Below are 15,092 nucleotides of genomic sequence, written 5' to 3' on the forward strand. Positions count from 1 at the left end.
CAGACACCTCACATGCACCATTTCTTTAAGCATTCATCCATTGATGGACACATAGGTTGTTTCCATATTTGGTACTATAAATAATGCTGCAGTAAACGCAAGAGCACTGACATCTCTTCTAAATACTGATTTCATTTCCTTTGGGTATATATCCAGAAGTGGTACTGCTGGATCAAGTAGTAATTCTATTTTTATTTTTTTGAGGAAACTCCATACTATTTCCCATAAAATGACTATACCCACTTACATTTTCACCAACAGTGAACAAGGGTTCACTTTTTTCCACATCCTTGTCAACACTTGTTTGTCTCTTGTCTTTTGAATAATAGCTATTCTAACAAAAAGGAAGTGATTTATTGTGATTTTGACTTGCAATTTCCTGATATTAGGGATGTTGAGTACTTTTTCATGCATCTGGTGGCCATTTGCATGTCTTCTTTAGAAAAAGAAAAGTCTATTCAGATCCTTTGTCCATTTTTAAATCAGGTTATTTGTTTTCTTGCATTGAATTACTTGAGTTCCTTATATGTTTTGGATATTAACCTCTCAGATGTATGGCTTACAAATATTTTCTCCCATTCCATAGGTTGTCTTTTTGCCCTGTTGATCGTTTCTTTTGCTGTGCAGAAGCTTTTGGGTTTGATCATGTCCCACTTGTCTATTTTTGCTTTTGTTGCCTGGATTTTGGGGTTATACCCAAAAAAATCATTGCCCAGACCAATGTCAAGAAGCTTTTTCCCTAATACTTTTGCATTTGACTTACCTTTAAGTCTTTGATTCATTTTGAGTTAATTTTTTGCATATAGAGTGAGAGAAAGCTCCAATTTCATTCTTCTGCATGTGGTTATCTAATTTTCCCAACAGCATTTGTTGAAGAGATGATCTTCTCCCCGTTGAGTGCTCTTGGCAACTTTCTTGAAGATTAACTGACCATATATATGTGGATTTATTTCGGGGCTCTCTATTTTGCTCCACTGGTCTATTAAGTCTGGTCTTATGCCAGTTTCATGCTGTTTTGGTTGCTTTAGCTTTGTAGTATATTTTGAAACCAAGTACTATGATACTTTGATACTTTCAGTTTTATTCTTCCTTCTTAAGGACTAATTTGGCTACTTGGTTCCTTTTGTGGTTCCAAATGAATTTTAGGATTGTTGTTTTCTATTTCTGTAAAAACACATGTTGAAATTTTAATAAAATTGCATTTCTTGGGTCAGTGGGTAGGTAAACTTGATGTCTGGGTACACAGAGTCCAGCGTGGAGATTTTCTTCATAGTGATAATCCCAGAGACCAAGTCCATGGAATGAAGCCTAAAGCCTGGGTCCTTGAGATCAACCTGATGCCAGGGTATCTGTGATGCCTGGGTCCCTGGGGATGAACCTTGTCTTGAGTCTGGGGCTGGCTTGTCACCTCAGACCATGGAAGCAGGCCTGGTACCTGGGTCCCTGAGGATGAGACTTGTCCTGAGTCTAGGGCTGGCCTGGCATCTAGGTCCATGAGGCAGGCCTGATGCCTTGATCTTTAGGAGGCTGGCTTATTGTCAGGGCAGGTCTGTTACCTGATTCCTTGGCCATAGAACTGCTTCCTGAGGACTGACCTGGAGCTGGGTGTCCTAGATTCTGGGTCCAGAGAAGAGGGCCTGGACTCTTGATTTGCTGGAGCCTTGGGCCACAGAGGTTATTCTGGTGCTGGGGTAGACTTAGAGCCTCACACGGTACAGCTCTTAGTACTGGAGCTGGCCTGGCTTTGAAGGAGGGTCTGGAGGTTGAGGTCCATGGAGACGTCTGCTGTTCATGTCACTCTTCTTCTCTCAACCCACAGGGAGGGTATCTCTCTCTGTGCTTCACTACCTGGGCTTGGGGGAAAGGCGATGCAGGAAAGGTGAAACTGTCCTTCCTACACTCTTGAATGAGTCTTTTCTTGTTTCTGTGTTCCATCCAGGTGCCATAATCTCTCACCTGGAATCCTTAGCTCTTGTGAAGGTATTTTTTGCATGTATAGTTGTTCAAATAGATGTTTCTATGAGGGGACAAATGATGGAAACTCCTGTTCTGCCACCCTGCTAACATCACTCTGTATCTTTCTGTATGTTTATTTCCTCTAGCTAATTTTTAACATTGTATTTATTTATTTGACAGAGAGAGAGAGAGAGAGAGAGAGAGAGAGAGATGGGGGAAAGAAGGAATATAAGCAGGGGGAGTGGGAGAAAGAGAAGCAGGCCTCCGCTGAGCAGGGAGCCTAATGTGGGGCTCAATCCCAGGACCCTGGGATCATGACCTGAGCCGAAGGCAGAGGCCCAATGACAGCCATCCAGGCTAGTTAATTTTTAATTTTCAGATCAAGAAACAAAGAACTATCTCTTCTTCAGCACTTTATTTGAGTTTGGCTTAAATGTCACCTCAACCAGAGAGCGCTTTCCTGACTATCCTATTTAAACTATCACTTTCCCTACCCTGTATTGTTTCCCACTTTTTTTTTTTTTTCATAACACTTATTGGTACCTGGTATTGTAGTGTATATGTAATTGTTATTAGGGCACAGATTTTGTTCACTTCATTATCCCAAGATGCCAGAATAAAGACAATTTTGTATAAAAACTCAGTAAATATTTATTGAGTAAATTCATTAAAATATGTAATTCAGTAAAGTTTTATTTATTTATGTAGGTAATTTAAATATTTTGTTAGAACTATTGTTATTTATTCTACCTGTTTTGCTTTTTTAATTATGGTAGAATTACTTTCTTTTTCTTTTCTTTTTTTCTTTTTTTTTAAGAGAAGAAAAGAGAGAGAGGTGGGGAAAGTGCAGATGGAGAGGGAGAGAATCTTAAGCAGGCTTAATGTCCAGCATGGAGGCCCACACAGGGCTTGGTCTCACAACCTCAAGACCATGACCTGAGCCAAAAAATCAGGAGTCAACACTTAACCAACTGAGCCACCCAGGTGCCCCAATTATGGTAGAATTAATTTGATGTATTCTCCTCCTTTCTTTTGTTAACATTATTATGATGAATGATTATGTTTTCTAATTGTATTTTTGAGTGATTTATATGCAATTTTCTTTTTAAAAGTGGATGTTTTTAAAAGGTGTTTTGCATTGGTCACTTGTTGAACTTATTGCTGATTCTTAAAATACTGAAATTGATTCACTTGAATTTTCTAGAAATATATTTATATAAATGGGTGCTGAAAATGGTTGATTGATTGCTAAAGTAATACAATATTCTGTATAGACTACAACCCTTCTGTAGGTGTTGGTAATATATTTTAACCTTTACATAGTCAATGCTAAGCATAAGGCTTAAATTATACTATATTCCTAACTAGTAATTGCTGAGTGACTATCTGATCGCTGACGCATTTTTTTTAATCTCTTGCCACCCAAACCTGTTAAGTATGGAAACATACCAAGGCGGAAGAGCCTAGGAATTGATTCTCACTGCAACGGGTCAAAATCTGTAAATGAATCATTAGCTTCTTTTTGGTCCCATTCAAATCCTCTTATAAGGAGGTAGAAGAGGAAGAGTGAATGAAGTTCAGTGACCTGACATGTGCTGCAGTCATGCAAATAACTACATTTGTTGTCAGGTTGAGGACTTTCAGGTTTCTATGCTCCCTCTATTGTTTCCCATTCTAATCTGAGCAATGCTCAATGGCTCAGAAAGAGGAGGGTAAACCACACTCAGGGAGTCAGCACATTTATCCGTTTTCTCCTTCCAAATGTAATTACCACTCAGTAGATCTAGTGGCCAGAAAAAACTCTATGAAATATACAGAGATTAAATTCTTTGCAAAGATTTTCCCTGGATGGTAGTGATGAGGCTTCTGAAGACCCACCGTCAAGTGAATACAAAGTATTAGATAACCTCCAAAGCTATACCCATGGAATCATTGGATTTAAACAGGAGCCTGAATCAACTGGTAATATTCTAATCTTCATAAAGCCATCGGCTAAATTCCATGGTTTTTTCCCTTCATAATAGGGCAGACAAAATTCTTGCCAATAATATTTGGTATATACTACCTTCCTGAAGACACATAAATATTTTACAGACAAGAGTGCAGGTATGACATGAATTAAAAAGTGAATATGTAGAAGTGGTAATTCACTCCTAAATTTTACTTCATGGTTTGACAAAAATTATTACTTTTCTAAATAGGGGTAAGGCAATCACAGTTCAGATTATAAATGAGAAGTTTTTTAGGCATTACTTAGAATTTCCCACACATGGCATCAGTCTACATCTAAACTTTTTTTGTTCTTCAGAGAGAATTAATTGTCCCTCTAGTTTGCTAACTGATCCCTGATGTTGTATATGGAAAAAATGCAATGTGCTTTCCAAATGCCACAGGGATGGTAAAAGGGAACACATAGATGAAACTCATCAGAATACTCAAGAAAGATTATTGAAAAATATTAAGACAGGATTAGAGGCCTTAATTTATAAAACAAAAGAAACAAACTATCTCTATGACTTTTACACGTATGTTTAAAGTAGCATCACATTATAACCCATAGCATCAATTATAACCCATGTATTTTGCAGTTTCTGATGACCTGGGTTACTTTCTTCACACTAGAGCATATTCACTACTATTCCAGCCCCTCCATTTTTTTTTTTTTTTTTTTAAATTCAGGTACTGGAAAGTTCAGTGCTACACAGTAGAGCTCTTACCTTCTGGGATGTTTGAAATTGGTATACCATAAACATATAATGAATGTAAAGTTAAATTATAGAACATCTGATTTACCATTGGAATTTATTGTTGTATAAGTGTGCTAATATTTTTCTCACTAGTTCAAAGACATTTGTTCAAAGTGCAAAGTGTTTGCTTTTCTTACAGCAGGCATCTTTTAATCTGAAATCCAGCAAGATGCTATGAAAGATATTCATCATTATTCAAATAAAATAGACAAACCTTAAAATTAAAAAAAAAAAAACCTGCCATTACTTTGTGCTTCTTCTAATACCTAGCTCTGCTTCTTTAAGAAAAGTGACATAAGACTTACATATTACTTGGTAGATTCTATTAGTGCTGACATTCCATCTGACAGCTTTGAAAGAGATTTTAAACTAAATTATTCAGTGATTTTTAAAAATAACGATCCAATGAAACAAATATGAACAAAAATTCACATGTATAAATACATTCCCCCACTCCCTCCATATACTTTCTCGGATTGTATTTGTACAATGTTATTCCAAATAATTCTATCAATTCTTCTTTGCTTAGGAAGTCCAAACATAAAGGCTACTAGTGTTTCTAGATTTTTTTTTTTTTTTCTGGATGACAGTATAGGTTATGAGCTCAAACACAGTGTGGAGGGTTTGACATTCTGAAATCAGAACAAAACCCACATAAGTAGATAATTTTGACAAGGAAATTGATGGTAAGTTTTTAGTAAAATGTCTTTTTCTGAGATCTACTGTAGACGTAGGCTTTTTTTTTTTTTTTTTGAAATTCTTGTTGCCTCTTATGTTCAGAGCTTAAATATAGTTTGAGGGGGATGCATCTCTAACTATTCTCTAACGGACTCTCAGTTTTATTTCACTTTTTCTGAATAGATGACAGCCTCCTGCCATTTTCTGTTGCTCATGGTTCAGAACATGGGAATAGAAACCTTTGACTTTTTTTTTTTTCTCATGTTTTCTTCCTCTTCAAATTGTTGTCTTAAGAAGAGCCAAGTGATGAACCAGAGTATTTGCTAAATATGTGTCTCCTGCTCATACCCTGGACAGTTCTCCAGTAGTCTGAAAAGTAAAGTCTCTAAAAAGCCGTGTCTGAATTTTCGATAAGTGAGGATGACTTAGAATGTGTGGTATCATATCTGCCTAAGGTATGGGAAACATCGAGAATCAACACATGTAGTTATTATGTTTATAATTTTTTCCAAAATAGGGGACAGTGAAGTTGATGAAGACATTCAAAATTAAATGTGATTGAAATAAAATGGCCAGTTTTTGTTTTGTAGTCTTACTGATATTTTTCAAACTGTTGCCAACATAGCAGACCTAGGTGAAATGCAGTGACTTTTTTTTTTTTTTTTAATGGTCTGAAAGGAGGTGTGGACGCTGGTGAGCTGTATTTTTGCTACCATTCTTCATTGCTTGACACACCCTATCCTAGAAGTCTGCCCTGTTTTAGTGTAGACATTATTCTATAACAAGAAAACAAGTTAAGGAAATCTCTGCCATTTGAAAACCAAATTTCCACCTGAAACCATAATAGGGCTGTAATAATAAACTTAATCAACTAGTGGGTGTCAAATTCTGGTGACAGACTTTCATAAAGACAGGCCTTGATAATTATGAATCTATCCTCATTAGTATCTTCCAATTAACTAAAAACATTATTTCATCACTTCGAAACAGTCTAGCCAAGAGAATAATAAACTACCAATAGACCTGTTTATTTTAATGTGTGACAGTCATAGTAGAATCCAACGCCTTGGGATTCAAAGTGAAAAAGAGGGCTCCAACGGCTAGGTTCCAAGGACTATGCAAATTTGAGCAGGACGGGCCACTGAAGTGTAAAAGAAAGTATTGCCTTTGGCCGGCTCATTTGGAGCCCTTTCCTAGCTGTGCATGTGTTTCCCCAAACCATTCATTTCGTATTGAATTTTCTGCAAACATACAGACACTTCGGCCCCATTGCACAACCCACCTAATGCTTTATTCATTGATTTGATTTATTTATACTATGCCTATTTCTCCGGGTGCTCTGATGTGAACTTAATATAAATTCAATATCCAAGGCAAACCCAGCAGCCAAAACTAGTTTTAATGAAAGCAAATACTTGCTAGCAAAGTATGGAAGGATGAGTCATGTGTTATATGTGTTATATGCTAAGGATCCCATCAGGAGTGGGTACTGAAGGTTCCAAAGGAGTTCTAAAGGTGTTCCAAAATTAGAGATCTCTTTGCCTCTGAAAGCCTTTAGGGCACACAGTTGGGTTGGCAGTCACATCCAAAGCAGTGCAGAAAGAGAGAAAGGTAGAAGTTTTGAAGGCAGCTTTTCCATGGTGATTGCACTGTCAGTTTTTTTTTTTTAAGATTTAATTTATTTATTTGACATATAGAGAGAGACAGTGAGAGAGGAAACACAAGCAGAGGGAGTGCGAGAGGGAGAAGCAGGTCTCCTGCTGAACAGGGAGCCCAACGCGGGGCTGGATCCCAGGACACTGGGATCATGACCTAAGCCGAAGGCAGATGCCCAACCAACTGAACCATCCAGATGCCCCGAGGAGTGTCAGTTTTCAAAACTAACTTATATCTGTTGCCAAACTTCATTCCCACAGGCATCTGGATAGATGAGGGGGGAAAATATATTAAAAAAGTAGTGATATTGGGGTGCCTGAGCAGCTCAGTCGTTAAGCATCTGCCTTCTGCTCAGGTCATAGTCCCAGGGTCCTGGGATTGAGCCCCATATTGGGCTCCTCGCTTGGCGGGAAGTCTGCTTCTCCCTCCCCCACTCCCCCTGCTTGTGTTCCCTCTCGCTGTGACTCTATCATACAAATAAATAAAATCTTTTTTTTTTTTTTTTTTTTAAGTAGTGATATTAGGGGTGCCTGTGTGGCTCAGTTGTTAAGCATCTGCCTTCGGCTTAGGTCCTGATCCTAAGATCTTGGGATCAAGACCCATGTTGAGGTCCCTGCTGAGCAGAAAGCCTGCTTCTCCCTCTCCCACTCCCAGGGCTTGTATTGCCTCCCTTGCTGTCTTTCTCTCTGTCAAATAAATGAAAAATAAAATCTTTAAAAACAAAGTAGTGATATTGTACCCTTCTAAAAATAAATACAATGTTTTTTAAAATTTTTAAATTTTTTAAAATTTTTATTTATTTTTTAAATTTCTTTTCAGTGTTCCAGAATTCATTGTTTATGCACCACACCCAGTGCTCCTTGCAATATGTGACCTCCATAATACCCACCACCAGGCTCACCCAACTTCTCCCCCAATGCCCCTCCAAAACCCTCAGTTTGTTTCTCAGAGTCCACAGTCTCTCATAGTTCACCTCTCCCACCGATTTCTCCCATCTCACTTCTCCTCTCCATTTGCCCATGTCCTCCATGTTATTCCTTATGCTCCACAAATAAGTGAAACCATATGATAATTGACTCTCTCTGTTTGACTTATATCATTCAGCTTAATCTCTTCCAGTCCTGTCCATGTTGATACAAAAGTTGGGTATTCATCCTTTCTAATGGAGGCATAATACTCCAATATATAAATGGACCACATCTTCCTTATCCATTTGTCCATTAAAGGGCATCTTGGTTCTTTGCACAGTTTGGCGACTGTGGCCATTGCTGCTATGAACATTGGGGTACAGATGGCCCTTCTTTTCACTACATCTGTATCTTTGGGGTAAATGCCCAGTAGTGCAATTGCAGGGTCATAGGGAAGCTCTATTTTTAATTTCTTAAGGAATCTCCACACTGTTTTCCAAAGTGGCTGCACCCACTTGCATTCCCACCAACAGTGTAAGAGAGTTCCCCTTTCTCCACATCCTTTCCAACACATGTTGCTTACTGTCTTGTTAATTTTGGCCATTCTAACTGGTGTAAGGTGGTATCTCAATGTGGTTTTGATTTGAATCTCCCTGGTGGCTAATGCTGATGAACATTTTTTCATGTGTCTGTTAGCCATTTGTATGTCTTCTTTGGAGAAGTGTCTGTTCATGTCTTCTGCCCATTTTTTGACATGATTATCTGTTTTGTGTGTGTTGAGTTTGTGGAGTTCTTTATAGATCTTAGACATCAGTCCTTTGTCTGTAGTGTCATTTGAGAATATCTTCTCCCACTCCATGGATTGCCTTTTTGTTTTGTTGACTGTTTCTTTGCTGTGCAGAAGATTTTGATCTTGATGAAGTCCCAGAAGTTCATTTTTGCTTTTGTTTCCTTTGCCTTTGGAGACATATCTTGAAAAAAGTTGCTGTGGCCGATGTCAAAGAGGTTACTGCCTATGTTCTCCTCTAGGATTCTGATGGATTCCTGCCTCATGTTGAGGTCTTTTATGCATTTCGAGTTTATCTTTATGTATGGTGTAAAAGAATGGTTGGGTTTCATTCTTCTACACATAACTGTCCAGTTTTCCCAGCACCATTTATTGAAGAGACTGTCTTTTTTCCACTGTATATTTTTTCCTGCTTTGTCAAAGATTAGTTGACCATAAAGTTGATGTTTTATGTGACTTCTGAGTTTGAAAACTTTTGAAAAGTTTGAAAACTTTTGAAAAGTTTGGAGTGAAAGTGACCAGACTCCAGATCATATAAGCACAATTATTATTTAAGATGAAAATGATGTAACTGAAAGCCTGGAATTTAATTTGAGAACTATTAAGAGCATAAACTCTGGACCACTGTGCATTCCATAGCATACGAATAACAGCTGATAGCAGAATTTGATAATCTTTTTATCAGACATGGTACAAGCACCAACACAGAAGCCAAGCATATACAGATATTAAGGTTTGGTCTATGAATTAAAGAGATACACAGGTGTTGGAGGAGCTGGAATCCAGGGAGCCAACGTAGAGGGAGTTAGCCTGAAATGTCATATAGATGGTTCTGAAGTCCTCCCCTGGAAGATGCCATACTCCTTAAGCATCCACAAGAAGATCTTATCAACAGGCTCGTTCATCAGTGAGGCTGGTGGTTCTTTAACTGCCTACAATGGCTGGGCCTCATGACGGTCCACACATCTGACAGCAACCCTCTCTGGAAAACAAGGGCTCCTTACTAATCTCATGCAAATGTCTTTCATTCGCAAGCTCTAACCCAGAACCTCGCAAAGAAGAGGATGGCAGAAAATACAGAATATAGTCCTTACCTTTACAGTCCTTCCCTGCAGTCCTGGGTTAGATGTCAGAAGTGATAGCAGTCATGATAAATTGACAGCAAACTCTCCAGCCTAGTTTTTGAAAGCAACTTCACACAAAGACAGGAAATTGTGTTTCAGATATAAAAACCCGAAAAACCTCGGCACTGGAGGGAGAAAATTGGACACTCATTTTACAAAGTATCTTATACTTGCACAGACAAAATATAGAATTCTGGAAGTCTAACTTCTTAGTGTTTGGTAAATTGCTTTAGGGATGCCAGTTATTAAAGGATATGACCTAAAAGGACAATTTGCTTTAAAATGGTTGAGTTATAAGTTTTTGTGGTAAGCATATATTGAGTATCTGTCCAACTCATGAACCAATAGACTCTCCTTTGCTCTGGAAATTTATGACAACCCTAGTCCCCAAAGCCACATAATGAAATCTTGGTTCATAGTTGATTTGACCATGGGAAAGCAGCTGGCTCAAGGGAGGTTGAAATGATTCTTCCTCCAGGGAATTTTCAGTGAGCCTGCGCATACCAGGTCTGAATTTGGTAACTCGGAGTTAGCCAAATTTTGCTGCCATGTAGGCAGGGAAGTCGATCTATGAAGAGAGAGAAATAAAGTCCAGAGAGAAGCAGGCTGAGGGGTGTGATGAGAGCCCTAGATCTCTACAATTCCTATAATTCCATCTCTGTTGGAGACGGAATTGTTGCTCTTGGGTTCCATGAAATATCCCTATGTCCGTATAGTAAATTCCATCTCCTCAGCCTGTCTGACCTATTTTTTTTTTTCTTTTTTCCTTGGTGATTTGTGAGCTGGTTCCTGTTACTTGCAACATAAAGCAACAAGGGATGTTCATTACATTTAAAATACTATTCAATTTAGAGAATATCTAAGTAGATATTTAAATATCTATTTAATTCAAGAGAGGATCTAATGAACAAAATAATGGCATTATGACTTACTGCCTTTCTGATTTATTTGGTCATTTCCAAATTTTTATTTTTCCTGCTGTCCTGTGGTTTTTGAACTTTTAATTGACCTTCTTCCTCTTGAATCCCATCTTCCCAACTGATAAGAAGATGAAAAGAGAAATAAAATCTGAAACTCAAACTGTGTGGTTTGGACTTGCTAAAAGCAGCATTAAATGAGAGACAATTAAATTTAACGACAAAAATGAGGTTCTAGTAAGGCTTCAAGGTAGTCTGTTCCTAAGCCCGAGGGACAAATAAAGCACAATATTATCTCTTAGCAATATAATCAAAGCTCTACCCCAGAGAGAATGCACTAGATTTCACATCAAATGACAGATTGCCAATTTCTCTTCAACAAGGTAATTGGCCACACTGGTAAGTGTATTATTGCTAATATAAAATATTGTAATAGGTAATAGGAAACCTGAACTAGCAATGGCAGATTTAGAAGTGAGTTAAAAATTTGGCAGAGGAACGTTTATTTGCAACCAACTTTCATGTAAGTTTAAGAGAGAAAGATAGAGACCAAAGAGAGCAACTTCTTGTTGGCACAAGGCTTGACTTAAAACTAAATAAATAAATAAGAAATGTAGATTATGTCGAGATCGACTTCATCCTTTTCACAGGGAAAAAACTATGACAATCACTTCATGTATTATTTCTAACCATTGTTTTTGTATTATACCATTAAAGCTACTTTTATTCACTTAGGCCAAGACACAAAATGTGACCACGAAAGCATTCAACAGGAAACATTTATGTCTTAAATAATTCAGCCCGCAAAAGAATTCAGATTACTTAGTTTCCTTTAAATAATTTAGGGGTGGCACTTAGGGCACTGATTAATCCACCTATGAATTGAGGAGCAAAATTACGGTGCATAATTTTTGATATTTAAATCTTAGATGTCTTTCCTCTTTTATTCCGGTATCATGAATCTGAAAATTGTTTTAAAAGGAATGGGTGGGAAGTAAACCCTGAAACTACCAGCTCTGAACAGCTTCTCAGTACTCCTTTGAGTGAGTTCTCTGCAAGGAGCTGAAAGATTATAGACTATAAGGCCCATCTGCTGTAAACTTTGCTATACTTTTCCTGCAAGACTCATATCACATAAATCATTTTCCCTTTCCTAACACTATGTATTTCTTTTTCTTTTTTTTTTTCAGGTTTTTATTTCAATTCTAGTTAGTTAACATACAGTGCAATGTTGGTTTCAGGAGTAGAATTCAAGGGATTCATCACTTACATGCAACTCCCAGTGCTCCTCACAAGTGCCCTCCTTTGTCCCCATCACCCAGCTAGCCCATCCCCCACCCACCCACCTCCCTCCATCAACCCTCAGTTTGTTCTCTGTCCTTAAGAGTCTCTTATGGTTTGCATCCCACTCTCTCTCTCTTTTCTGTTTTCTTCTTCCCATATGTTCATCATTCCTATATGAAGGGCCACTGTCTTCTTGAGCGTTTGATGTTCATAAAAGACGATAGTGCTGTAACAATTAAAAACGCTTTTAGCTTTAGGAGAATGGGTAAATTGTGTTCAGGTACGTTAGAGTCATGATAAAGCTTTTGGTGCCAAACATTTCAAATAATTTATAGGAGATCTGGATAATGAAGCCAGAGTTCTCCTCCTTGACCAAGCCAATCAAGCCATTTGCTAACTGAATTTGTTGGTGTTAAAACACAACATTATTTTAACAAAGCCTAATTAAATAAACTATTAGGCTAAGGAACACCATGAATAAGCAAATTTACATAATGAAGTGGTTAGGTTTAGAAATTTTGTTTTTATACAGAATTTTATTAAAACATAGCATTGAAATTGAGAGACATAAGTAACTTAAATACTTATAAGCTTATTATACTTATTAGCTGATTCTCAGTAAACAGGTAATTTACCATTTTGTGGCTGTTTATTAAAAATAATTCCAAAAAGAACAGTCTCAACTAGCTTTTTAAAATTTGTTTTTATTGACATTTTACTTGCTATTTTGTTTCCTCTGTTGCCATTGCTTCATTATTACCAGCAATATTTTATTTTAAAATCAACTTTAATAAGATATAATTGCATATAATAAAATGCAGAGGCACCTGGGTGGTTCAGTTGGTTGAAGTTTCGACTCTTGGTTTCAGCTCAGGTCTGGATCTCAGGGTTATGAAATCAAGCCCCACACTCAGTGAGAAATCTGCCTGAGAGTCTCTCCCTCTCCTACTTCCTCCCCCTCTACCCTTCCTGCTGCTTGCACATGCTTGTATGTGTGCTCTCTCTCTCTCAAATAAATAAATAAAATCCTTAAAATTCAGATTTGTGACTTTTTTAAAAAAAGATTTTATTTATTTATTTGACAGAGAGAGAGACAGCAAGAGAGGGAACACAAGTAGGGGGGAATGAGAGAGGGAGAAGCAGGAAGCAGGGTCCCAACAGAGCAGAAAGCCCAATGCAGGGCTGGATCCCAAGTCCCTGGGATCATGACCTGAACGGAAAGTCCAGACCCAGGTGCCCCCAGATTTGTGACTTTTGACAAAAGTGTTCATCTGCCTAACCCACCCTCCAGAGCCAGGCAACTACAGATTTGATTTGTATTATTATAGTTTAGTTTTTCTTGGTCTAGGATTTCTTATCACACAGTAATATGTATTAACACAGTAATTATTTTTTGTGTCTGTTTTATTTCATCTAGCATAGTGCTTATGAGATTCATCTATGTTACTGCATGTGTCAATAGTTCATTCCATTTATTTACAGTGGTATTATGTTGTATGGATATGCTACAATCTCTTTACACATTTGTGTTTTTTGATGGACATTTCAGTTGTCTCCGGCTTTTAGCTTTTGTGATATTTACTTGTAATTTGTTATTTATTAAAAGAATTCAGAAATAATTTCAAACTTAGATAAAAGTTACAAGAACAGGACAAAGAATTTAATTTTCTTTTAGTTATTTAAGAATTAGTTGACAATATAATATTTCCTCACCCCAAATACTTTGGTGTATAATTCCTATAAACAAGAATATTCTCCTACATAATCAAAATACAATCATCAGAATTCACATTGATACATGATCACCATGGAATCTACAGAAGCTATGTAAATTTCAACTGTCTTCCAAAGAGTTTAAACCAAGGTTGGATGTCGCAGTTCTTTTTTTTTTTTTTTTAATTGAAATGGAGTTGACATACAATGTTGCATTAGTTTCAGGTATACAATAGAACATGTTGCAGTTTTTTTTAATGCCCTTTAATAAAAAAACAGTTGACTTAGTTTTTCTTGCCTTTCCCGATCTTATTTTTTGAAGAATACAGCCAGTTACCTTCAGTGTTCCTCAGCTGGGATTTTGTCTGATGTTTTCTCATGATTAGATGTAAGTTATACATTTTTTTTGGCAACAATACCAAAGAAATAATGTGTTCTTTTCACTGTATCCTATTAGGTGGTACACAATTTTAATTTGTTCAGTTACTGGTGGTGTTAAGTTTGATCATTTGATTAAGGTGGCATCTGCTATGTTTCTCCATGTAAAATTATTCATGTGCCCTTTTGTGATTAATAAGTATTTTGTAGAGAGGTACTTTGAGACTATGCAAATTCCCTTTGCTCATAAACTTTAATCATTTTAGCATCCACTGATATGTCTTGAGTAAATTAATATTACTATGCCAAATTGTGATTTTCTAATTCTAGCATTCACTCTATATTTATAAGTTGAAATTGTGCCAAAAGAAAATGTTTTCTTTTATCAGAATACTTTTATTCATTTATTTACAGGGTATGGCTTCATGGGTTCCTGTTTTTTATATAGTGCTTAATTTGTTACGGTCATGGTCATTATTTATTTTGATATTCAAATTGTCTTAAATGTGGCCAGATAATCTTTACAAGCTAGGCTTTTTGTTGTTCTTTTAGCATGTCTTCATCATTTGAGCACTTTCTTCTTTCTTATTCAAAACTTTTCAGGTTCTTTTTTTATTCTCTGCCCCATTACCCATAAGCCATTCTACCAAAAAGCTCTAATTCCTTTCAGTAGAAACCATGATCTAGATACAAACTGTGCTTTTATTATTGGGCTGTAACTACTCTAAACCTTCTCAGCGGACAGTTAAGGGGAAGTATGTATGTAAATACATATATACATTTAAATATATAAATATTTGTATAATATTTATCTATCTACATCTACATCTATCCATGAGTTCAACTGATTTCTTCAATTCTAGTTCTGTAACAAAGTGTTCATTTTAATTTACTCCCTTTTCCTATTTGAAACTCTCTTCTTTGGGAAAACAGAGATACTATTG

This window comes from Martes martes, assembly GCF_963455335.1.
Source record: "Martes martes genome assembly, chromosome: 2".
Classification (NCBI taxonomy): Eukaryota; Metazoa; Chordata; class Mammalia; order Carnivora; family Mustelidae; genus Martes; species Martes martes.